Source organism: Pygocentrus nattereri, chromosome 14 (assembly GCF_015220715.1).
Source record: "Pygocentrus nattereri isolate fPygNat1 chromosome 14, fPygNat1.pri, whole genome shotgun sequence".
Lineage (NCBI taxonomy): Eukaryota > Metazoa > Chordata > Actinopteri > Characiformes > Serrasalmidae > Pygocentrus > Pygocentrus nattereri.
This window is the reverse complement of record NC_051224.1, coordinates 17,223,713-17,250,619: the sequence shown is the minus strand read 5'-3', so window position 1 is coordinate 17,250,619 and position 26,907 is coordinate 17,223,713. Positions and strand designations below refer to the sequence as shown.

Sequence of the window (26,907 nt, the reverse complement as noted above, 5' to 3'; positions counted from 1 at the left end):
CAGTAGAGTGCCTGAAGCAGAGTTCTCTGTAGAGCTGGGCTAAGTCACCTGTGTGTGAGTGGGTGTGTGTGTGGGATTTGTGCTTGTGCTGAAATCGACACAGAGAGATACTTAGATGTGTTTCTTGGTCTGACTGCTGCATGTGGGCCCCATTACTACTGTACACATGACTATTTTATACCAGCTGACATTCGTTATGATGCTGACCAGTAGACACTCTGATAAGTAATGGGGTGGGTGAGAACTCACACTAACTGTTACACACGCACACACATTCTCACTGTCCTCCTCTCTCTAAAGGGGGAACTTGATGGGAGTGGGAAAAACAACACATTCTAAACTGGCCTGTGCATAGATATTTTAGGAGGACAGGAGCTAAAAGAAAAACATGAATTAAACTTAAAATAATTTATAACATATTGCACACCCTTTTCAAGAAAGACAATGTAATCATATTCAGAACAACATGATGGCAAGATTTTTAAGATCATCAGTTCATGAAGGCATTCCTAATCATCTGATAAGCTGAAGTCAGGCATGTTGAATGAGGCAGTGTGCTAAGGTCTGTAGTGTTCTGGCCTGTGAGGACTGGAGCCAGAGACATATGACCTAGAGTTAACTTTTCCCCCTCAGAATTCTCTCTTGTTCTAAATTAAAACATTGTTGGTTGATCTCGCTGTCAGTTATTGGCTATAAAAGGGGTTAATCAGTTAATCTGACGTATGTTATGCCTTCATGTGTATCAGCTCCTGAAGTCCCAACCAATGGGGAAGCTTACTTAACTGTAACAACCTAGATTCCAGAGAAAAAGCTTGATTGGAAAGTTTTCTGTTGGGCAGTTCAAGAGTTTGACCCTTTTGTTTTCAAGTTCTACATACAATATTTTAAACATTAATATAGCAGCAAACTAATCTTTTGTAGGTAAAGATATAGTGGTGTAAAGGCATCCTGTGTAGAGAATAACCTTGCACTTTTGGTGTTTTGTAATCTGAGATTCTCTTTTTTTTTATTTTCGTTGCTGGTTCGGCCCAACTGCATGTTAGTCCTGCCCAGTGAAAACGCTAGCACTCCCCATATTTTGTTTTGACCTCCCCAAGAGACAGTACAAATATTTTTTCGCAAACTTGATGAGGCTTTCAAATGTTCTTTCACTGAATCATCTTCGAAATTCAAGAGGATGTAATTAGTTTCCTAATTGCGTTTTTTCTTTCCACCTTAAATTGTGCAGAAGTGCCACTCTGTGCCTAAGGCACCTAAAAGTAACCATTTAAGGTGGAATGGGAAAATTAAAGCAAGAAACTGGCATAAGATTTATTAAGAGAGTTGAATGGCATGAAACGGTTGCTCTGTTTCTTCTTGACAAGTAGGTAAGATTAACTTTTATTTTTGCTGTTTCACAGAACCAATTGGCAAGTATTGTTTTGTCCTGTGTGCTGATGTATATGACAGCAACTGATTAGCTTGACAGTAGTATTTGTACTGACAGTTTGCTTAATCACAACCTAGCTAACATTAGTTACGTTACTTGCTCTATGGTTGTTCACTCTGTAATCATGGTATTTGTCTGTAGTGTTTGTGAAGTGTTTTATGGCCATGAAAAAAAAAAGTTTGCTAGCCCAGTGTCATTTGCCTCAGAAATGCGTGACCATGAATTTGGGGTATCGTAGCTTCTGAAGGGAGGGGTGTTTGTGTTTTGCTCTTGAGTTTAAATAAAAAAAATTTCTCCAGGATTGTGTGCCTTTAATAAGTTTTTTTTATTTCACAGAATCATTAGGCCTACTAATTCTTCTTTGTGCAAGAAGCAGCACCACTGATTGATTGGTCACAGCTCTACACTCAGTCTGTTTATAAGGGTTAAGACATGGCAGACTCTGCGACTATGTGGTACTGTTCCATCCTTGAAGGCAGCTCTCCAGAGACAGACAGAGATTTTGACTTCAAGCCTCTTTTGTGAACCACAGAGATAAGTCTTTCAAAGATGTCCAACCTACAGTGAAAATATAGAGCATAAAAATACACAAAGAGAAAAGTTCCCCTTAGAAGAAAAGCATTTGAATGCCACGTACTTGGAGTTTTACATTCGCAGGCAGAACTCTAGGTGCAGGGACTCAAGAGTCAGAACCTGATGTGTGTTTTTGAAGGTCTCTTTGCTCAAGCCTTTACAGATTTCCTCAGAAAGGAAAAGAAGCACGCGTTTCTAAGCTCCTGCGGCATCTACAGGGAGCTGTCTCCAAGACTAAATGTTTAAGTGAGCTCATTTGGAAGGTACGGAGAGGCACTAGAAAGGTAGAGAGTGCATTACCCACTGATGATGTTCAGACTGAAGCTAGCAACAATATCTCTCCAAAATGGTAACTTTACAGGAGAAGGAAAAAACCTTTTTTACTTTACCTACTTTACTTTTAATGTAAGTCAATGTAACCAGACTTTTTTCAAAGTAATTTTGTGTCATTTCTTTTGCTCCAGTCATCATGAAATTTACACACAGTATAATGGGTGACAGGTAATTTCAAATTATGTCAAAAACTGAAAAATGTCAAAAATGGAGATAAGAGGTTTTGTTCCAACAACAGCGATATACATCTGCTGTCCTATCAGTAGGTGTCGACTAGGGTCAAAACTTGGCCCTGGATTGCCCTAACGCTAATGGTCAGTGCATACACTTGCAGGTCACTTTTATTAGACTAGATGGTTGGTGTGAAAGTAGAGGAGGCAGTGGATAGGGCAAGATGGAGGCAGATGATCCGCTGTGGCGACCCCTAAAGGGAGCAGCCGAAAGAAGAAGAAGAGCTTGTTAGCGGACTGTTTTGCAGATGGTGTAGTTTATAAGTGGACTTATAAGTGGACTCCCTTTTGGTTAGCACTGGTTTTTGCCTGGCAACTCTGCCTTAGATACTATTTTGCCCAGTCTCCTCCTAATCATGAATCATGAATGGTGACCTCATCTGAGGCAAGCGAGTTCTGCAGTTTCTTAGGTCTTCATCTGAGTTCTTTTGTGACTTCCAGGCTGAGATGTCACTGTGCTCTTATGGTAGGGAGTTATGTTAGGCCTGCTGCTTCTGGAGAACTTAATCACTGTTCCAAGTTTTCCTGATTTGTCAATAAGTGAAGAGCCTTAGAAGTGATTTTGTAACTCTTTCCTTACACATTTCATTAACTTTCTTTCTAGTGTGCTACTTGTTGAGACACTGTTTCACGTCGTAGAAAGGTTAGCTATATGTAAATGACGGCCTGTGTTTAGATTCAGCAGGCCTGGATTTCTCTAGTTTTAGTTTCTAATTTTGAGCTTATTTTGGTTAACTAGTTATTTAAGTAATTAGAGGGCAATAACTTTTTGACATGGGGCTAGTTGGTGTTGAATAACTTTTCCTTTAGTAAATTAAATCATATGTATATACTTACATTATTTGAATATATAAAATGTGACAAATATGTAAAAACAGACGACATCAAAAGGGGCAAATACAGTACTATACTTATCATTACTGTCTACAAACCAGTAACATTAAATAATGCTGAGAACTTTCCTCACACAATATGTCACACAGGTAATTCCCAAGCAGAAACATAGATAGAAAAATGACTGTACTGTAGCCTAACGTCTTATAAATGCCCTGTAATAATTCTCTAACAGTAAAAGGGGAATAAACCATAACATGTCGATATTATTTAATATTTTTTTCACAATCTGTTTTTAAATGAAATCATTATTATTTTTCCCAACATGGTGATTACTGTTTGGCCATAAGCTTACTCGTCAATCATCACCATGTTATGTTTGCATTGCCCTACTCCACAGGCTTAGTTGAATGTAATTGTGCCGATTTAGAGACATCAATCTTTATCAACAGCTTGTGTCAGGTGCTTAACAAATTGCCAATAAAAAAGTATGCAGTATAAAACTACTTGAAACAATATCTGTACTTTGGACAAAGTTACTGTCTGGATTACTGAAGTAAAAAAAAAACGTCCAGCCATACAAAACTGACCCTTACTAATGAGATGTTGGGGGAAAGAGGTTATTCAGGTAGAGAGAGCAAAGAGAAAGATTCTTTCTCGCTCTCTTGCGCGCTCTCTCTCACTCTCTCTCACTCTCTCTCTGAGTGGGTTTAATAAGACACTTTCATTAAATCCGTTCTCTCTGTCCGCTGTTGTTAATGTGCTGTACTCTGGAACAAGACCAGAGCTTTATAGTCTAATGAACACTCATGTCCTGTTAGAGCTTGGCTTTTATTTGAGCTGCACACACTCTGCTGGCTCTAATGTGATGGGCCATGTTTGTGATTTTAGACAGAATGTCGTAAATGAGGACAAATACATAAGTGTGCACAAACTCATTCCACCTCAACCTCAAAGCGGCTGCATTTCTGATATTACTAGAGACAGTGTATTAGAAAACATATTTTATACCTATAGCCTTGGCCATTTGATCAGAAATACCAACTATATAGGATGCATTTGTAAGGCTTACAGTTATTGTACACTCCATCCCATTCACATCCCATAGTACACTCTATCCCACTCTATCACTACCCATTCATTAATGGAAAAGGATCACTGTAGGTTCACCTCTGGACAGACATTACATAGGTGGTTAACTATTCTCAGCACAGCAGTGACAATGACAAGGTATAATCAGGCACACTCTTTGGCCACTTTATTAGAAAGCCCTACCTTGTAGCTTTACTTTGCTAGTCTACAGTTAAAGACTAAAGCTCACCTATTGATGCATGGTTTGTGCTCGCCATCCTATGGACATGTGGTTCTCAAACCTGTCCTCAGAGACCCCCAGGCAGTCTACATTTGTGCTTTAGCCCAAATCACAATAGATGAGGATGGATCAAAATTTTTCAAATATTTGGACTGTCTGGGGGTCCCTGAGGACAGGTTTGAGAACCACTTGTCTAGAGGATGACTAGCACAAACTGTGCATCAGTAGATGAAGAAACTAAATGTAATTCATTTTGCCATCTCATAACGTTGAACTCAAAGGCACTGAGCTAAAAACTCCTCATACATTTATTTCTACTGTAAACAATTAAGAGAGCTGTCTGAAGCTGGAACGCCAGTTTTTTAGCAACCACTGCCACCATGGCAAAACTTCGGCCTTATGGGCCATTTGCTAATATTCCTATTTTACACTGATTTGTAGTAAAGCACCTTACAGTGCTGTTTTTGTTTCCAGCCTGTAAACAGCATTATCTTGCTCAACTGTTACTGCAGCTTGTAGGAACTAAATTGAGCTCTGCTAGTTCCTAGTGTAGGCTACAATTTACCTGGTTAATTGTAGTATAGAAACAAAACTTAATATGATGAATAAAATGACAGAATAAAACTCCCATACTTAACCATTAACACTTGACATCTGTAAAAGGAATTGTGTTTAATTAGCCTTTATGTGCTCTGGTTTTTGTTTTGTTTTGTTGTGGCTTCTTATTATGGTGCCTACAGTGAGGGTGGAGAGTTTGGGTTTGAAAAGGGGGGAAAAAGGCAACAAACAGTGTAAATTAGCCAGGTGGGGAAGGAAAGGAAGGTGGAGAGAGTTAGAGGGCGTGCAGAGACTGAGAGGAGGACGAGAGGAGAAATCAGAGATAAATGAGGGATCAGAGAGGGCGTATAGATTTAAAGGGTGCAGCTGTCTCTAGTCTCTGCATGGATTATTTTGTGTGTGAGTGGGGTGATCGATGAGACCTATTATAGGTGAGAGACAATTATATAGAGTCTATGGGAGCATGTCCCCTTCACTCTGTGTGTGCGTGTATGTGTCTGTGTGTGTGCATGTGTGTAGTGCTGTCCTGACATTTCAGGATAATGAACACAAAACCTTGACATTACAATCTCCATTTAAAGTCATCTTCAAAGAGTTTCTTAGTTGTGTATCAATGAGTGTATAATATGCATTTGTGCATTGTAACCTCATTAATGACGGCCTTAATATTCACTATATCTCAAGCATACAGTAGTTAACCCACAAACCAGCCATTAGGGGTGTATTTTGTGTACTTCTGGTGCCGGTCCCAAGCCCGGATAAATGGTGAGGGTTGCGTCAGGAAGGGCATCCGGCGTAAAACTTGTGCCAAAACTATCATGTGGATCACAAATACAATTGCCATACCAGAACGGTTGAGGCCCGGGTTAACAACGATCACCTCTGGTGCTGTTGACCAGCAGGGTGCCGGTGGAAATTGGACTACTGTAGGTCGAAGACCATCAAAGAGGAGAGGACGAAGGTGGGTTAGAAGGCAGCGAGAGAGAAGGAAAGGCAGGAGTGTGGAGGTTAGGGTAGGGACTCTGAACATAGGGACAACGACTGGTAAAGGCAGAGAGCTTGCAGACATGATGGAGAGAAGGTATGGAGAGATATTCTCTGTGTCCAGGAGATGGAAAGGAAGCAAGGCCAGGAACATTGGAGGTGGATTCAAACTGTTACATCATGGTGTAGAGAGGAAGAGAAATGGAGTAGGGATAATCCTAAAGGAACAGCTTGTGAAAAGTGTTCTGGATGTAAAGAAAGTGTCAGTCAGGATCATGAGCCTGAAGTTGGAGGTTGATGGTGTAATTTTGAATGTGGTCAGTTCATATGCACCACAGGTTGGTTGTCAGTTAGAAGAGAAAGAGGAATTTTTGAATAAGATGAATGAAGTGGTAGATGGTGTCCCTAGTCCGATTGGTGCAGACTTCAATGGACATGTTGGTGAAGGAAACAGAGGGGATGAAGAGGTGCTGGGTATGTATGGTGTGAAAGACAGAAATGCGGATTGTAGATTTTGCAAAGAGAATGGAAATGGCTGTGGTGAACGCATATTTTCAGAAGAGGGAAGAACACAGGGTGACATACAAGAGTGGAGGGAGGTGAACACAGGTGGATTATATCCTTAGCAGGAGATGCCACCTAAAGGAGATTGGAGATTGTAAAGTGGTGCCAGGGGAAAGTGTAGCAAGGCAGCAAATGGTGGTTGTCTGTAGAATGAGATTAGAAACAAAGAAGAGGAAGAGAGTGAAGACAGAGCCAAAGATTAGATGGTGGAAGCTGAAGGAGGAGGATGGTTGCAGGCAGTTCAGGGAAAAATTGCAACAGGCCCTTGGGGGCAGTGAGGAGCTACCTGAGGACTGGGAAACTACAGCTAAGGCGGTGAGAGAAACTGGCAAAAATGTGTTGGGTGTTTCGTCTGGTCAGAGGAAAGAAGACAAGGAAAGTTGGTAGTGGAATGAGGAGGTCCAGGAGAGTATTCAGAAGAAGAAGGCAGCTAAGAAAAAGTGGGATAACCAGATAGATGAAGGAAGTAGGCAGGAGTACTGTGAGGCTAGTCGCATAGCGAAAAGAATGGTGGCAAAGGCAAAGGCTCAGGCCTATGATGAACTGTATGAGAGGCTGGACAGTAAAGAAGGAGTAAAGGACTTGTATCGTTTGGCTAAACAGAGAGATAGAGCTGGAAAGGATGCACAGCAGGTTAGGCTGATAAAGGACAGAGAGTGTTGAGTAGATGGAAGGAGTACTTTGAAGAACTAATGAATGAGGAAAACAAGAGAGAGAGGAGGACAACGGGGGGAGAGATAGTGAATCAGGAAGTGCAGAGAATTAGTAAGGTGGAAGTGAGGGCAGCTTTAAAAAGGATTAAGAATGGAAAGGCAGTTGGTCCAGATGACATACCTGTGGAGGTATGGAGATGTTTAGGAGAGAAGGCAGTGGACTTTTTAACCAGGTTGTTAAACAAAATTCTGGAGAGTGAGAGGATGCCTGATGAGTGGAGAAGCAGTGTACTGGTCCCCATTTTTAAGAACAAGGGTGATGTGCAGAGCTGCAGTAACTACAGAGGTATAAAGTTGATGAGCCACACCATGAAGGTATGGGAAAGAGTTGTTGAAGCAAGGCTAAGGCAAGAGGTCCAGATCAGTGAGGAGCAGTTTGGTTTCATGCCCAGAAAGAGTACCACAGATGCAATTTTTTGCATTGAGAGTGTTGGTAGAGAAGTACAGAGAAGGTCAGAAGGAGCTGCATTGTGTCTTTGTGGATCTAGAGAAGGCATATGATAGGGTGCCAGGAGAGGAACTGTGGTACTGTATGAGGGAGTCAGGTGTAGCTGAAAAGTATGTTAGGGTGGTGCAGGACATGTATGAGGATAGTGAGACAGTGGTGAGGTGTGCAGTTGGAGTGACAAATGGTTTCAAGGTGAAGGTAGGGTTACATCAGGGATCAGCTTTTAAGCCCCTTCTTATTTGCAGTAGTGATGGTTGCAAAGGTTGACAGATGAGGTCAGGCAGGAGGCTCCATGGACCATGATGTTTGCAGATGACATTGTAATCTGTGGTGAGAGTAGAGAGCAGGTGGAAGAGAATCTGAAGAGGTGGAGGTTTGCACTGGAGAGGAGAGGAATGAAGGTCAGTAGAGAAAAGATGGAATACATGTGTGTGAATGAGAGGGAGGCAGGTGGAAAGGTGAAGATGCAAGGAGTAGAGGTTGTAAAGGTGGATGACTTGAAATATCTTGGGTCAACCATCCAGAGCAAGTGGATGACAGTGTATAATAGAGGTGAAGAAGAGGGTGCAGGCAGGATGGAGTGGGTGGAGATGGATGTCAGGGCTGATGTGTGACAGAAGGATAGCAGCAAGAGTGAAAGGGAAGGTTTACCAGACAGTAGTGTGTCCTGCTATGATGTATGGTTTGGAGACTGTGGCTCTTTCTAAAAGACAGGAGGCTGAGCTGGAGGTGGCGGAGATGAAGATGCTGAGATTTCCGTTGAGAGTGACAAGGATGGACAAGATTAGAAATGAGCAGATCAGAGGGACAGTGAAGGTGGAGTAGTTTGGAGACAAAGCCAGAGAGGCCAGGTTGAGATGGTTTGGACATGTGTTGAGGAGGAATAGTGGATATATTGGTCAAAGAATGTTGGTGATGGAGCTGCCGGGTAGAAGGAGAAGAGGTAGACCTCAGAGAAGGTTTATGGATGTAGTGAAGGTGGACATGGAGATGGTTGGTGTGAAAGTAGAGGAGGCAGTGGATAGGGCAAGATGGAGGCAGATGATCCGCTGTGGCGACCCCTAAAGGGAGCAGCCGAAAGAAGAAGAAGAAGACAGTAGTTAACCCACAGAGTTGTTCTGAGCATTTTGTAATGTTTGGCGTGGTTTCAACATGCAGTGGGATGGGGTGGTTGGGTGACACGTTTGTAAATGTGAGCGTTGGATGGGGCAAAGAGAAAGTGTGTGCAGAGTGTTGAGTTTTTTCACTGATCGCTTTTGGGCACATGCTCACAATGAGTGTGTTGAAGGCGGGTGAACGTGTGAGAGCAGAGGTGGAGAAGTTTGTTCCATTACTAGCAAACAACTCTCAAAGGCGCAAATACAACCTTATGTAAGCATTTGCTATAACTGTCTACCAGTTTCTAGCATCTACTGGAAGAGGTTTTTACCCACTTCTTCATACAGAATTATTTCATCTCTGCAGTGTTTAAGTGTCTTGCATGTACAGCCAGTGTCAAGCCCTCAGAGCCTTTCAGTGGTTTCTGATCTGGGCTGTGACCAGGCCTTAGCCCTCCTTTTCTTTTTTAAACCATTCCTTGGTGAATTTACTTGTATGTTTTAGATATTTATCCTTTTTTAAAGTCCACTTTTCAGGTGTAAGGTTTATACAATGAAGGTACCAAACAGGGTTCTTTGGAGTTATACCATAGACCTACCTTTTGGTAAAAGCCACACTCTTCAGTGGAATTGCTTCAGCGAACTTTGATGAAAGTATTTCATTTCATTTCAGGAAGAGTCTAAATGAGCTCTGTACATTGTTTAAATGTCCTTTTTCTGCCAGCCAATTATTAAAGCTCTCATGCCTTTTTACATGTGTTCTTTTCCATGTACTGGCTGCTGGCATGTGTGCTGATGTGTGGATGTGACTGTCTTTGTACTGACCCTCACCCTCTTTGCATGTCCCCGGGCACATCTCCCTCCTGTCCTCTTCAACCTGTGCAGGTAAGTCTCCTGTTTTCTGTGTTGCTGCTGGTATTTTATGGGAGAAGAATACCTTAATCTATGCTAACTGCCTAACACTAAAGCCCCCCCCCCCCAAAAAAAAATGCAGCATTTATTTAAGAAAAGGGGAACGAGACTAATAGTACCTTTTGCTTCCTGAAGGTGTCTTCCTGTCTTGTAATGCTGAGAGCTAGGGTTGCTTCTATAGTTGACAAACATGCCCACCAAAATGTATTAAAAATACCTAATATTAAACAATGTAAAACAGAGTCATATGTAAAAGTTTGAGCTCCCATGCTAAAATGACATTTTTTGTTGAGAAAAAAAGGTTAACACATCCTCTACAGAGAACACATTTCTGTACATAATGCACAGTTACTGATTATTTGCTGGATGTAATATACTGGGAAAAATAAAACAATGTGCTCTGTGCAAAAGTTATGGCAGATTTTCTATATTCTATATATACATATGTTCTATATTTGGCGCAGCCAAGGAATAGAAATTGTGGACTAAAATTTGCAGAATATTGCCACTTTAAAGTTTATTTTCTGTAGAGAGTGTGTTATTTTCAGTTTAAATTTGTCAGTTTTAAAAGTGAACAACATATGCAGTTTGGCCAGGGGTGTTCAAACTTTTCAAATGACGGTCAATGTGAGGCATTTAAACCAACATGGCATCAGTAATAAACTGCTGATGTAATGTTTTCAACGAACTTATAAAAATCATGACAAACCACCTCAACTTTTGAGCACCAGATACACCCAACCCCCTTCACCACAGCTGTTGAGGCAAGTTCTCTGCAGCTCAAGTCATGGCTGGTTCCCCCAGTCTATAGGAGAATGAGGATAAGCAGTGACTGGGCCTGCTTAGTCCTTGTACTCATTCTGATGTGGGAACAGTCTGGTCAGCAAATCGAAATAAACAGAGGCTGAATTAGACAGTAATATAAAACATAGAAAACGGAGCAAGACAGATTAAAGCAGAATCGAGCCAGACAGATTGAAAAAAAGAGGCAGTCAGACAGTGGGGGACTGTAATGGTCTGAAACAGCCAGACAGGGTTGAAACAAGGACAAGAGAAAGAAACACACAAGTTTTCAGATCTGCAGAGTGAGCAGACAAAGAGACTGAGAGAGTAAATAATCTAATAATAATGTGCATAGTACCCTAATAAGTGATTTTACGTATACCGTTATCTATGTGTGTTTTTTTATTATTATTTTTTTTAAATCATTTATAACCCCCCTGTCATGAAGCAGTGCTTAGAGATTGCTGTAACTCACTGGGAGGGGTGTCAATCATTTGCAAACAGCCAGTCTTTTTGGCAGCATTGACTTCTGAAGGGGCAGTCCTTCACATAGCAGCACTGAAGTTTCAAAATGTAGTAAGTGCTAATTTTAGAAATGTGTCGGCATGACATTTTATGTAATTCTTTCTGACCTGACTGATATTAGTAGCCACAGCGGAAATACTCGTTTGCTCATTGCTATAGCAATAGGATTTTTTTCATTTGCAGTGTATGGAGAAAAAAAAAGCTCTCACTGTGTTTTTACATTGTATTGCTATGTGTTTAGCAATTGTAAAGCATATTATACGCAAATAGAAACTCGAAAGTCCTAAGGAGTCCTTAAAACATGCACTGAGCTCTGTGATGCTGCCATACTGAAGAATTGCAGCTCTTGAGAAACGGCAGCCTTCCAAGTAGGAATTTACAGCTTTGAGGGCTTCCGACTTAGTCATGAATATAGTCACTAGATGTGGGGTTTACTCAGCCTGAGGCCAGCTGCAAACTGTGCAAACGCGTTATGTGCAGCATGACATACTGTATGAGATGGAGAAACGTCTGTAAATTCTGCCAAATTCTGTAGCAGATGCTATAACTTGTGTGCTTTATCCTAGATTGTGATGATAATTTTCTGACGATTGGCCTGCAAGAGAAAAAAAAAAAAAGCTCTGCTTGTGTCATCTGTCATCGTTACCTGCTTGACACCACATGCTGTTCTCTTGTAGGTGGAATTTTAGCTCTGTGGTGTAATAGGGCTGACCTTCTGAGGTTTCTGACTAAAATTTACTAGAATTAAACTACAAGTCAATTGGATGGCCCCCCAACTCATCATTTCATCTTTTAAAAGTTGGTGCTTCCGAATAGGAAAAATGCACTTGAGCTGCCCCCATGTCCTAAATTCTGTATAGAAACTTGGTGCTTCCAAATAAGACAAATATGCTCAGTCACCCAACTTCTAACTCCTACTTAGAAAGTTCCCGTATGTCACACTGTGAATACATCACATTTAACACATTAAATGGTTTAATATCCTGACCCTGGATTTTGTAATCACACACATGACATCATGCGGTCAATCAGTTACATCTACAGGTCACTTAACTGCCATGATGACAAGCATCTGCTTTTCATTAACAAATGCGATACATAAAAAACCCTTCAAAATGAATTGAAAAACATCTGTTACTTTACCTCCTTTTACTCTTGAACAGTTTTTATCTGCTGTGGCATTGTGGTGGGGGAAAAGCTGTAGAGTGTACACCTGCCTGAGGATGCAGACACTAGACATGTCCTCTTGCCGTCTCCTGGCTGGTGCGCTGAGTCACACTGTATGTCAAGGAGTTGTTTTGGACTGGCATCCAGCAGATAGACAGACAATCTCCCAAAGAGCATTTCATTGTAGAGGGAGAGAGAATTAATCTCTGTCTGTATTGTTTTCTGGTCTTGAAATTCTTTTCATGTCTCTTTTTCATATCTTTTCTTCTCTCTCCTGTAGCGCTTTTATCTTTTACAATATACTATACAGCCACACAACATCTTAATCTCTCTCTCTCTCTCTCTCTCTCTCTTTCTCTCTCTCTCTCTCTCTCTCTCTCGCACTCTATTTCACTTTCTCACTTTGTCAAACACTTCAACACACCCACACACAAGACCCACATTCATATGCTCACGTTCCCATTCATTAGCTATATTCACATATGCATATGGATCATTATACCAAATTAGTTGAATTGGTTTAGTCAATTTTAACTGACTTGGACTTCAGACTAAACTGCTTTTGCTCAGAGTGACCCTGTGCTTTGTTTATTTTACTAAAACAAAATTTAACGCTAACTCTACTGACAGTACTAACACTACTAACACCAATTGTTTCATTAGTGGCAGTTTTAGCTAATTTTGAGTATAACTCAAACACTAGCCAGTGTATTACTCATAAACACAGTTTGAACAGTTGTACACAAATCCGAATATTTTTCATTATGCAAAATTTACTTAACTGAATAAAAGGTGTGACGATTCTTAATGTTGCACACTTATTTTCAGACTTTGGAACTCATTTACTTCAAAACTATGGGACCTAATTGCTCACTGTATGGCCGTGAGGGACAAGGGTGCAGTCTCATTTTGTAAAATGCAAGGGTGTGGTCAAAATAAGGCTCCGCCTATGGACTGATCACTTTGTTTCACAAGTGACATGAAAACATGGGAGTTTTTTTTTTTTTTTTTAATTTAAAAATTAAACTCATGATAAATCTAAATCTTTCAGCTTCACTTTAACTGTGGGACTGCATCTTGAACTAGTTCATTAGAATAGTGCATATAAGTATCTGTATATATGTCCCAAATGTATTATATATATGTAGGTACTTATATGTAGGTACTTATATGCCAAATTTATCATCTATGTAAGAGCACATACATATATAAGTGTAGTAATATATCCCATATGTATAAATACCTATAGATAAAAATAATAATAACGCATCCCAAATGTATTGTATACTGTCAACATCCGAAAGAAAAAAGCACGAAGCTCCAGCATTGTCACGTGACAGAAGAAGGGGGAAAAAACCCTTCTACTTTGAATGAGACTTAATGAAACATGTATATGTATATTGTATGTATTAAATACTTTATATACTTTGTTATTATATATTTGTAAAAAAAAAAGACTAAATAAATATGTAATATGTCTCATGCTGTATTATATAAGTACCTGTAAGTACCTATATGTAATAAGGGTATCCTGAATCTAATCCTAAACCTAATCTTAACCCTAGTAAAAGAAATGTTTTTTGCAATTTGTTTTTAAAAATGAAACATTGACTTTTTGTAAAAACACTTTACAAAGTTAGGATCATTTTGTTGGTTCTGTGATTTATGAAGTCTCTTTCTCTGTTCTGTTTTTTTCTGAAATCTCTTTCTAAACGCAGTCAGTCTTTACCCCCACCTGGTGGTCAAATTTAGTTTCTGATTAAGCACCATTTTTTGTTTTTTACTGCTTAAAACTGGTGGATGGAAAGAGCCTCTTCAGGACATTAACACTCATTACGTTGCGTCATTAAGCTTAATGATACTGGTGCATGTTAAACTAGCTCTCAACTGCTTCCACTCAAAACACGGGTTTTATTAAAAGCAGCTTATAGCTAATTGACGAATCATGAGCAAGGTGACAAATGGCATGAACACTCTTGCAGAGTGCATAAATGTACTTGAACAGCCAAAAATAGACACAACAGGTCAATAATACAGTTCTCCATTCCGCAGGGTTTGTGTGGCTGCGTGGTCCTGCGTTTTTGCTGCTGTGTGGATTTAGTATTTGGCATAACAATACACTTTTTCAGGTTTATTTTTATCTCTGAGATCAAGATTCAATTTTGTGGTAAATTTCTTGAAACACAATAAAAACAGTTATGCAAAGTCAGTCTGAAACTTAGAATTGTATTTTTAGCTCAAATAGCACTGCTACGCCACTCTCTAAAGGCATTGCACATGCTGCACCCAGGAACTTAGCATGTGAAGCATATCAAACCGTAACACATACAGTACAAAGCACAACTATATTGCATAGAACGCACTGCAGTGGGTGCCAGTAAGCATCAAACTCATGGTCGATTTACACTCTATTTGGATAAATTACATGGAATAAAGCCTTTAGCATGATTTCTGAATTTACCTCATTTGGTGTCAAGCAGCTAACATCACACCCTCACTGTTTTTTTAGATGACAGATAAATGGTGAAAAAGACTGGGCTAGCAACATAGCTGTGGTAACATCATTTGTTGTTGAAAAGACTTCAGACTTCAGTCAGTGCTTTTCTTGCCTAAATATGAAGCCATGCACATTTTTAAGGTCTGGTTCTGGGTTTAATTTAAGGCAGTAATGTGCAGAAGAAAAAAAAAAGCAGTGCTGCAAGTCCCTGAATCTCAAAAAGCCCCTAGTAGCTTCATAAATAAAAGCAATATCTTCTGAATGTAGGAGTGTCCATAACACAAGCCCCACTGCTCCTTACTCCCTTCACTCTCATAGGGTGCACCCCGTTTTGTGATGCTGCTTTGGAAAAAAGTCGAAGTGAAATGGAAGGAAGAGAAAAAGCTATCTAGAGAAGAGACAGAGAGACAGATTGATTGTCGAGAGTGGAGGATGAGCAGAGAGCTGGAAGAGAAGAAAAGCAAGAAAGGTCACATTTATTGTAGTTTATCAAAGTTGAACTCCATCTCTTCTTCAGAAGTGCTACCACCTCACTCCACTAGATGGTAGAGGTGAACAAGGAAAAATCACAGGGCGAGAGAGAGTGAATATGATAATAACTGTTGTTGTAATTATTCTTATATAAGTATACACTCACCGGCCACTTTATTAGATACCCCTGTTCAATTGCTTGTTAACACAAATAGCTAATCAGCCAATCACATGGCTGCAACTCAGTGCATTTAGGCGTGTAGAGGTGGTCAAGACAATTTGCTGAAGTGCAAACCGAGCATCAGAATGGGGAAGAAAGGTGATTTAAGAGACTTTGAATGTGGCGTGGTTTTTGGTGCCAGACGGGCTGGACTGAGTATTTCAGAAACTGCTGATCTACTGGGATTTTCACGCACAACCATCTTTAGGGTTTACAGAGAACGGTCCGAAAAAGAGGAAATATCCATTGAGCGGCAGTTGTGTGGACAGAAATGCATTGCTGATGTGAGAGGTCAGAGGAGAATGGGCAGACTGGTTCGAGATGATAGAAAGGCAACAGTCAGGTGTACCTAATAAAGTGGCCAGTGAGTGTATAAGGCTCTGAACAAACATTGTGGTCATTCTTTATAAATAGCTGTTGTTTTTTGGTAAAAATCTCAGTGCTCTACAGTTTCTATTTAGGTTGAGTGAGATTCTTGTCAGCATTCTGTAGAGCTTGATCGTATTTGTGGGTAGAGCATGGATAAGTTCACGAAATATGAAGGAACCACAACTGTGATTTGTTTTTTCTTTGCAGAAGTCTATTATTACTACTGATAGAACAGCAAAGAAAGTAGAGGAAGAAGAAAGTGAAAGATGGAGGGAGAGAGGAGGGGTCTGAATCAATAGTGCTGCTTTTGGCCCATCTGCAGAGCGCTCTTGGTTATAGATTTCATGTGTCGGTCTCTCTGCTGAGAAAAAGAGAGGAAAAGAGAGAAAAAGCAGTGTGTCCGAAGCATTTGTTTTGCTGGCAGCCTGGGCATGATCGAAGTAGTTGCTCAAAGAATATAGAGGCTGAGAGGTACAAATTGTGTGAGAGAGAGAGAGATAGATACTACTACTTAAACTTAAGAGGGAAAGAGAGATAGATACTTGTGTAAGTAGTAGTATCTCTCTCTATCAATCTCACACTTTTCATCTTTGTCTCTCACTCTCCCCCATGTGTCTCCTTCTAATGAGAGAATGTAGCTGCTGTAAGGTGCAGCCCTGAGGAACTAATCACCAAACATCAATACCTGACCTCCCTAATGCTGCTGGTGGTTGGGATAGTGTAGTGGTTAACACCTCTGCCTTCTATGCTGTAGACTGGGGTTCAATCCCTGACCAGGGCAAGCCCCCTACACTATACCAATAAGGGTCCTTGGGCAAGACTCCTAACACCACCTTGGCCTACCTGTGTAAAATGATCAAATTGTAAGTCGCTCTGGATAAGAGCGTCAGCAAAATGCCATAAATGTAAATGCTGAAATTGCTGAAAGCAATCAAATCCTCACAGCAATGTTCCAATCTATCTAGTCTAAAGCTTCAGAAGAGGTGAGGCTGTTACTGCAGCAAAAAGGGGCTGGGGCAGGGTTCTCCTTATTAATACCCATTTTAGAAGAAACTTTGGAGGAGCAGGTGTCTACAATCTTTTGGACATGTAGTGTGTACTGTAGTGTTGTCAAAAATATCTTTATAAATAAATTATGAAAAGTTGAAATGATACCGATGTTCATTTTCCACAGTACTGGTTCTGTTCATATATTCATCTGTCCACTGAAACATTTTCTATATTATGATCAAAGGCGAAAGGTTATGTCGCTTTCTTAGGAGGAATTTGTCACATTGATTGATTGGATTCTTTTTATTGCTGCATGAAATGTTGGTGGTACTTGTATCTTGTGCAATAAGATGTAATTCAACTCTATTGTAACCCAATACACACAAACATGCACAATAGTATATATACAGTGAACAACATACAATGAAGTGCATAATACACAAGATTGAACACAGACGAATTGTGGAAATTTGCAGTTATTTCATCTGTGCATCTGTCCAGCAAGGCTGGGAATCTTAGTCAGACCATATTTACAGTACTCAGGAGAGGTTAATAGCCTTACAGCGATAAGAAAAAAATCTGTTCTTAAAGCAAGTTGTCTTGGTTTCTGTGGATCTGTTATGTCTCCCAGAAGGAAGAGTTTGGAAAAGACAGTTCAGTGGATGAGAGGAATCTGTAATTATTCTCTTCGATTGCTGCAGGGTGTGCTGAATGTAAACAGAACCAAGTGAAGGAACTGATCGTCAATTATCTTTGAAGCTTTACTCACAATGCCTTGAATTTCTTGCTATGGGTCCATACCGCACTGTAATAGATAATATGAGAACACTCTCGATGTTGGACGAATACAGTTTAAGCAGAATATCTCCTTTGACTTTGTATTTTTTTTAATTATCTCAATAAGATGTTTTTATTTATATGTTCAGCTTTGATGCTTTAATTTTTATAGTGTTACAATTTTTTAAGTATAGTTAAACTTGCACCATATTAATATTTTTCCTCTAGTTTTATTGTATAGTTTGTTCATTTATAGTTTATTAATGTCCTAATTTAGTGTCCTGCACCACCTTGACAAATCAGTAAAACTAATAAATGTCTAGATGTGGTTTGAGCAGATTGAGAGAAGGTTTGGGTGTGACTATTGACCTCTGGTGTTTGTTAGCACCATTAGCATCATAGCACCAGTGCTAATCTAAAGTAGCTAAATTCAGACATGAGATATGGACTGCATCTAGTCTAAGTGGAAATTGTGTAAATTTGATAAATATTTCCTTTAAGTAACATCAATGAGAGAAAACTAGTTAAAACCAACAATGGAGTGATTATTTTTATATTTTACTTCGTCATCTGTCTCCCAGGGGTTTTCGTGCTGTGCTTCCAAGAGGGGAAACTCCACTCTGAGACCACATGAATGCAGTGTTAGTCAGAGACTCAGGTATCAAAATTGTTTCTTAAGCAGCCACTTGTAATTATGACTTCCTGAGCAGCTTTTAGGTGGAGAACTTGCATTTATTATCACTCTGTTTTCACATGAAGGTGAGTGCATCAGACGGCCAGACACAAAGCAGAGGGTGCTGGTGATGAAAGACCTGAAATTAAAGCTTCATCAGTCACACAGACAGAAAGCACAGAGACTAAACACTGTGGCGGTACTTCACCTGTCAGACACACACATGCACGTGTATGTATGTGTGTTTGTGACGCAGCTGCAGGTCGTAAAACATCTGGTAAATGTTACAGCGCAGGAGTGTGAGATAGTTTGAGAGATTATACAAATGCAGATTCTGCATGCTTATAAACTCTGAGAGGCTGAGAGTGAAACAGTCTGCGGGTTATGCCTCGTATTGACTCAGAGAGCTGTGCTTTAGTGCTGTGTGGAGGGCTGTAAGCTGCCTGACTGCGTAAATTGATTTCAGTGTAATTTCTTTGGGATGACTTTATCTGCACAAATGGCAGCTTGGATATCTAACTGAAATTCCAGTAGATACAAAACCTCTCTCTCTCTCTCTCTCTCTCTCTCTTTCATTTTCTCTCTTTCTCTCCTTCTTACTCGCTCTTACTCTGTCTTCTCTCTAAGAGTGATTTACTTTAGTGATCTCATATTGTGTGTATGTGTGTGTTTGTGTGTGGATGGATGGATGCAGAGGAGGGAGAGAAGTGTAGGTTTTATTAGAGGAATATAAGGAGTTTTATACCTTGCCACTGCAATATATTAGAGCTGGACACACACACAAGCACACATGCACACGCGCACACACAGTTAGAGAGAGGGGACTGGTTTGCTTTTATTCATGTTATTTTTTTTATATACTTTACTTTTTTTTTCTTTTTTTTATTGAAGTCATTACACTAAACATATGGAAGCAAGCATTTATATATATATATATTTTTTTTTTTTTTTTAATTCATTTGAATCTGATTGCCTACTACAGCCCCAAGAGCTATTAGCCATTAGCTAAATATGTTTTTTCCATGGATTAGCAGTGCTGTGTAATGCCGGCCTGGCAAGCAGCAGAAGCCACTTGAGAATAAAGGAAACCCAAAAGAAGGGTAAAATAACAATAGTACAGAAATTCATGGACAAGAAAATCAGTTGCACAACAAAAATCTAAATGAAAGATAAAAAAAAAAAAAAAAGTAAGATGACAGACAAAAATTACTGCGATGGACAAATATGGTTAAATAATAGACAAGCAGCTATGTGTGTTAATAAAATGTCCTTTTGAAATTAGAAGTTGTGAAATTATAATTTTAATATTATTAATATATAATAATATATAATTGTATCCTGTCTTCCGCCCAATGACTGCTGGGATAGGCTCCAGCACCCCGCCCCCGCAACCGGAGAAGCGTTTTGGAAAATGGATGGATGGATGGGTAGTTTTAATATTATTTTGTAGTTATATGCAAAGGTTCTATGCAACACCCAGTAAAATTACATGTTTTTGTTTTTAACTGAAAATAAGTTCTTAACACCTCCTCTACAGCTTAAATATGACATTTTGTGCAAATGTTCCTGCAAAGTTTTTATTTATTTGCATTTAACAAAATATAAAATATGCAATAACTTTTACACAGATCACATTTTTTTTCTTTTTAAATATGTTAAATTCATCAAATAAACAGTAATTGTTTATGAAAATGTGCAGAAGTGTCTTCTTTATAGAGTAGGTGTTTACTTATTTCACTTATTTCAATAAAAATATAATTTTACCAGGCGTGCCCAAACATTTGCATGTACGTGTTTGTCTTCCAGTCTTTTGAAGCAACAGACTGACATGATGAGGACGCAAAAGATGTGTTTGTTTTAGGAAATTTGGGGTGAGTGTGAAGTAAGAAGCTAGTGTTCTTAGCAGACTCTGGATGTGTTAGGGTTTGTTAGTAGGGTGGTGACTGTCCAAGGAGGCGTTCGGTAAATGACCTGGTTCAGCCCGGAAGGTCCCCTGTTTCACATTCCTAAACTAAAGTTATTCTGACAACACAAATGAAAGAGGAACGATTTCTATGCAAAAAAACAAACATTTTTTTTAGTATTGTGAGAATGTATTCTAAATATTTACATTCTTTAAACAGCTAACTTTATCTTTAACTTTCACTGAATAAACAAGCTTTCTATGTGGATCGATCTAAAGCAAATCGCAGTTGTTGTAAGAACCTTGTATCTGCATTTTTGATGATTTTCAGGTTTTGACAATGTGAAAATACTTGTTCCCCTTTATGTTGTGTGAAAATTTCACAATGATTTATCCTGAACTGAATTCTGATTAAGTCCACCCAGCCTGGGTTGCTCGTTCTCTCGCTCTCTCTCTCTCGCTCTGTCTCTCGCTCGCTCTCTCGCTCGCTCTCTCTCTCTCACACTCTTATTCACTAAATCCTTCTCTTCATGCACACCCAGTCTTTGGTCCAAAAAGGTCACTCTTCACTGACCATCAGCCGTTGCTCACTTCATCAGTGGACTGTGACAGGCTGTATTAAAAATATTCCAGAGCAGTGACTTCCTGTGGTGTGTATGAAGGCAAATGCCGTCATGATGTGCCTGCTGTGGTGTGCTCTACCAGTCAGTTAGGGACTTCTGGAAAGTTAAAAACTGCTTAAGCAGTGTGGAATATTGAAAGGTTGTGAAAATCAATTCTAAATGAGTGTTAAATATGGACCTGTTTCTCCCTTTCTGAGGGGAAAAAAAAAAACAAAAAGCAACAGCAAATGCCATTTTTAGCTCAAACCAGATGGACAACAGACCTCTGAAGTCATTTAGTCCTTCTGTAGTTGAGATTATGCCCTTATAAGGAATTCTTGACAAAAAATGCTATACAATTGTTGCTATTTAACACATTTTTTACTTAATATCATGCATCTAGCATTATTCATTTTTTGTCTACTAAACAACACTTATTCAGAGGATTCAGTGACATGTCGCAGAAAAAGTACAAAGGGCTTGGAACATTTATATTTACCAAAAAATGCTGTTGTTTTTTTCCCCCATTGAGGAAAAAAATGCATAGACTACAAAGTAATGCACTCCTCCTGAGGGTTATAGTTCTCTGAAATGTTTCTTGCTGTTCTGGTATTGTAGCGGTGCTTTTAGAGTAGGCTGATGTAGTAAGCTCTGTGTGTCTGGTTGTTAATGTTGTCTTATCAGTGTTTGTAAGTATGTGAGCCAGCACTGCTTGGGGATCACAAGCCATGCTGGGACCGCAGTCAGCTGGCTGCTTTCCCCATGCTGGCACAGTTGCAACACATAGTGAAGGAGAGAGAGGGGGCTTTAATAATATGAATGGTCATATACACTCTATGTAATGAACTGTGTATGAAGAGAAACTTTGCGTGTTTCTTTGTCCTGTGAAAGGTGATCATTGTTCATAGAGTCAAAAAACAAAACAGCCATTAAGTACAAACTATTCATTTTTCAGTGTCGGAGAAAAATACATATTTTAGTGTGCACAAGTCTTAGGCACCCAGACATTGTTGAAAACCATTTATCTTGGCAATAAGTTTGTTTTTGATTTTTTTTTTTGGATTCTTTGAAACAAGACTTTCTAATTTCAGTAGTTGGTATCTTGTTTACTAGTTCTCTGTTTCTCCTGGATGCCGTCAGCTATCACATAGATTTGTTCAGTTTATTCACCAGCACACTTGATTTAACTTAATGAAATAGTCATTAGTCAAACCCAATGTTGAATGATGACTGCAAACAATAATGGGCTTCCTCTCAAAGAGATGTTGAGGAGTGGCATCATCGCTTGTTTTGGGAATTGCACTGCCTCAGACCGCAAGACCCTACAGTGTATAGTGAGGACAGCTGAGAAGATTATTGGGGTCTCTCTCCCCTCCATTATGGACATCTACACCACGTGTTGTATCTGGAAAGCCACCAGCATTGTGGACGACCCCATCCATCCCTCATACGGACTTTTTTCACTGCTGCCATCTGGCAGAAGGTACCGGAGCATCCGTGCCACCACTGCCAGACTCTGCAACAGCTTTATTCCTCAAGCAATCAGGTTTTGAAACTCACAAGGACTGAGCTAAACCCAACCCCCCTCACACACACACTCCACAGACACACCTCTTTTGATGATCTGGAACATTGGTGCTAACACTGTTTACACTGTTTTACTCAGGTTTTTCTATCTCAGTAACTGCTGTGTTTATGTACGTTATCTGACTGTGTGAATCACAGATCACAGCATGTTAATATCTCTGCACGTTATTCCACTACCTCATGTCCAGAAATGAGTGCTGTGTCGGTGCTGCACTGTCGTCTCTGTTTACTGTGTGTAATGTCTGATTAATTTATCGTATTTATTGTTTCTAGTTTCATTTTTGCTTGCACACTGTCTGCATGTTCACACTTTGTACTTTTTGTTCCTTGTTGCACCGTGTTGGTCCTGGAGGAACGTAATTTCACTCCACTTTGTACTTGTACATAGATGGAATGACAAAAGCCTCTTGACTAGACTTGTTAATTGAACTCATTGACCTGCATAGAATCAGAGCTTGTTTATTAAAATTATTTGCATTTATTGTAATATTCATGTTTTTCTGAGCAAGTATACCCTTACTGCTCAATTAAGTGATTTATCAATTCATTTAAATTAAAATAAAGTCTCTTTTTCTGGGTGCCCAAGACATTTTTGCACAGTACTGCATATTTAACAGAATATGCTACAGATGCATAAACAACTAAATATAATTCTAAATATATATAATCTGTCTGTTCTTGTGTCCACTCTTTACTTCTGTGCACTTTACTTTCACTTTCACTCTTGACTCCTAATGTTAAAACCAACCAGTTACAGCTGCATCCTCCCAACAAATCTGTTCCCAGAGATCTCAGTAACATTATGTTCCCCTTCAAACAGACACATTCACGCACACAACAACCCAAACTCAGCCTAACTGCCTTCACATTTCTTTCACATCTCCATCTAAAATAAGATACATTTCTGAGGTGATATAGAGAAAAAGCATGATCATTGTATTTCTATGCAAGACCTTGGTAGACCTAGTAGACCTTCGCAAGACCACCAAAACTGTCCACATGAGATAAACAGCACTTAAAGCTTTCACCTTTGAGAGAGAGGAGAAAATCAAGGTGCACTCTTACTTCAGATCTGAAACAATCCACAGATGTTTCTGCCCATCTTTTCACTGTGAGAAGACAATTCAACACTGCGTCTGAAAGGATGTGTATGTGTCAAGAAGCCCTCACTGAAAAAAGGAGGAAGTTTACACTTTAACACCAAAACTGGTGATCTGTGGAGATGTGAAGAGGTGTGGAGTAAGGTTTTATGGATGGACTCTATAAATGGATGAAGATCATTTGCATCTTGAGAAGCAGAAAATGCAACATCCTCTAAGACTGCACTCCGGTAGGAGGTGGAAATGTGTCCCTGCAGATTTGTTTCAAAAACTAAGAGTAAGTCTCATAAAAAGAATGAAAGCTTAAGGAGATCATGGTAAATGCTGAAACAGTGTACTTGTTGCTGAAGCCTGTGTGATTTTCTGTCGAATATATGATTTTATAAATATGAATAATGGCTGAAAATGAAATGACAGGTGTTCTCTGACTTTTGCACCGTACTATATATTTAAAATATGCATACCTATATACTATATATAAAACCAAACTGCCTGTGTGTGAGCTTACAGAGTGAATGCATGTTGTTTGGTGTGATTTTGTTTGTTTGGCTTCAGTGGTTCATTGTAAGTTCGGCTGCTCTCCAAAGACTTTCTTTTTGATCCATCTCACTCTTCGTAATTCTCCCTCAGTTCAGCCTTCATCTCCTCCCCTCATTTGGAACAATCTTCTAAAAATCTTTTCATTAATCTTTTCCTCCTCTGTTTAGTTGCTCCTCCATCTCAGCATTTGCTGTTTTAACCCTGTCTTACCTAGTGAGCCATCAGCTTTAACTTATTCTTACAAATACATCCTATTTATATGACACGTGTAGAATGGATTTGATCACTCTGTTGAATAAAGTTCTATGTGCATAAAGTTCTATGGAGCATATGTGATTTCCTTCGTGAATCTTAGTTGGAACACTGTGACCCCACCCTGTGGAGGGTGTACTTATGCCTGATTCTATCTCACTGTGAGTTTTAGTAATTTTATATAGTTTTATACGTTTTAAAGTGGTGTTATCTTAGTCACAAACAGGCAGGTTAAAACAACATGGGCGTAAATTCTGTGACTTAACCATACAGCAATAAAACAGGTTACTGTCATTCTACAAAACCTTTTTTTCTTTTTAAAAGCGTTTTCCAGCACAGATTAAATGTTTAACATTAATTTAACATGTAATTTGTTAAATTAATACCTTTATATAAAGTAACGCAAGGGATTGATGATGATCATACTCAAATTTTGATAAGACGTTTTTAAACAAAACAAAAACAGTAAAGGTGAACTATTTTGTGAAACAGAATTATATATTATAGATAGCAACTTACTGCATTATGTTCTGAATGCATCATTATAGTGAAGTTGACAACTGACAATTAGCCTATTTCACTTAGAGCTCACAATAAAAACGTGGTACCATTGTTTTTGGTTGGGTGTTTGCTTTGGGCACTGCTGTCCCATCCACAGAGATAATAGACACTGGTGGAGTGAGTTCATGTCATCTGCAGATGTTTTTTCATTTAATTTTTTTTGGCTGTCCTGATGTGTATGCATGTAGTGTGTGCAGCGACTTATATTACATTCCTACCCAACCTAGGTTGTGCCTGCCCTCTTCTGTATGAAATAAGTTCCTTGGTGGCTTTTTTTGTGGGATGCACTGTGATTGATTTGATTCGTAAGAGTAATATAATAACAGTCTGCTGTGGAATGAAGATTCCTATTAATGTATTTGCTTCATCAAAATGCTAATCTGTAAATTTTCATCTTTGTTACGCCACATTCTTTACATACCAAAATAAAAGCAGCATTTTGTCTTCAGTGTTATAGGAGAAGAATACATTAAAAGGCAGAAATAGCTGCTTTTCCACCTCTGCAATCAAAAGCTAAGACTCGCTTGGTAAGCTGCAGTGAGGGAGGGGCTTATGGTTTATAGAAGAAATTGGAACTCTTTTACTCAGGCAGTGAAGATTCACTACCCTAGAGGAATAATGGTTGGCACTGGACATTTGGAGTAAACAGTGTGAGAAGCTTGGATTCGTGCAGAGGCCATCCTGCCCACACATACTTAATCATAAGCAAAATAAGCCAGATCACTTCTCAGGCTCATTTGTCTGATGATGCCCAGCATTGTGTCTTGCTGCAGCTTCACTGAGAGCTCAAATCCACAGATTGACTGACTGACTGGTTGACAGAAGTAGCATTACTGAGTCAGATGGTGAAAAATACACCAGAATATAATGTGCGTGTGCCTGAAGTAATCATTGAAAAGTCAGGGAGGTTGGGTTAGGTTTTGTGGGAGTTTGTCAGACCATATCACGCATCATTATGTATTAACGTTACACCTACAGGCTCAAAAGGAAGGTCTGGCTTGATGTATAGGTCTCAAATGAAAAATCAGTATAATACTGATGACTGATGATTCACTCGCATCCTCAGAAGACACAGCCTTCACCAAGTTTAGTCTGAGTTTTTGAATACTCTTTCAGCTTGCTCAGAATTATCAGGTTCATCCCCTAAATGAAAGGGGTCCGAAGCACAATCAACATTTTTGTGGGCAATTACATGTTTCCAGCAGAGGTGTCTCTAAACTTACATAGGGTTGCTTTAAAACATAATACAATACATTTTAAAAAATAGCTCTCCTACTGTAATAACACTATAAAGTCAACAAACAAAATATACAATACATATAATGTATGACTAAAGCCAATCATGTAATTCTAAAAACGTTATATCCAATAACAATATGCAACAATATATATAGCAGTCCACATCTGGTCATCCGTATCTAAATTGTGGCTAGCGATCTTGTTTTGTTCAACAGTTTTTCTTCATAAGTGAAGGGTTTGTCTACTACTGTGCTCGTCACAGGTCTGGTCAGTTGTTAACAGTTCTGTTAAACTCACCAGAGCATTCTTCAAGGCAAATTCCACCAATTTTTTAATAAATTCTGAATAGTTTCTTTACTGGGATGGAAATTAAGTTTTTCAGCCTCATTATGGCTCAACAGACACTTTTTTGGCCTTATGATGACATACTAACAGACTCCAGCTGCCATAAGCAAACACATCTACTCTAGACCTTCTGTTAACACAGTGAACTAACGATGCGCTGACACAAAGATGGCAAAGAAAGAGCACAGCAGCCAGCTGTCCAAACACTTATGCCCACCTGAAAGGAAAGGAAGTGTGTAAAAGGACTGTAATTGTGCTTATTATTTTATTTCACACTCTGCTGAAGTACAGAGCTTAAACACAAACTGAATCGCTGTCC

The 26,907-nt window shown here is 39.3% G+C and overlaps 1 long non-coding RNA gene across 1 annotated transcript in view; it reads left to right on the top strand.

Moving 5' to 3' along the window:
* LOC108432042 overlaps positions 1-10,032 on the top strand; it is a 35,850-nt gene extending 25,818 nt beyond the window's left edge. The window contains exon 3 of the long non-coding RNA XR_001858196.1: positions 9,961-10,032. This is a non-coding gene — a long non-coding RNA (uncharacterized LOC108432042). The remainder of the gene's footprint in view (positions 1-9,960) is intronic.
* Positions 10,033-26,907: the final 16,875 nt, after the last annotated feature.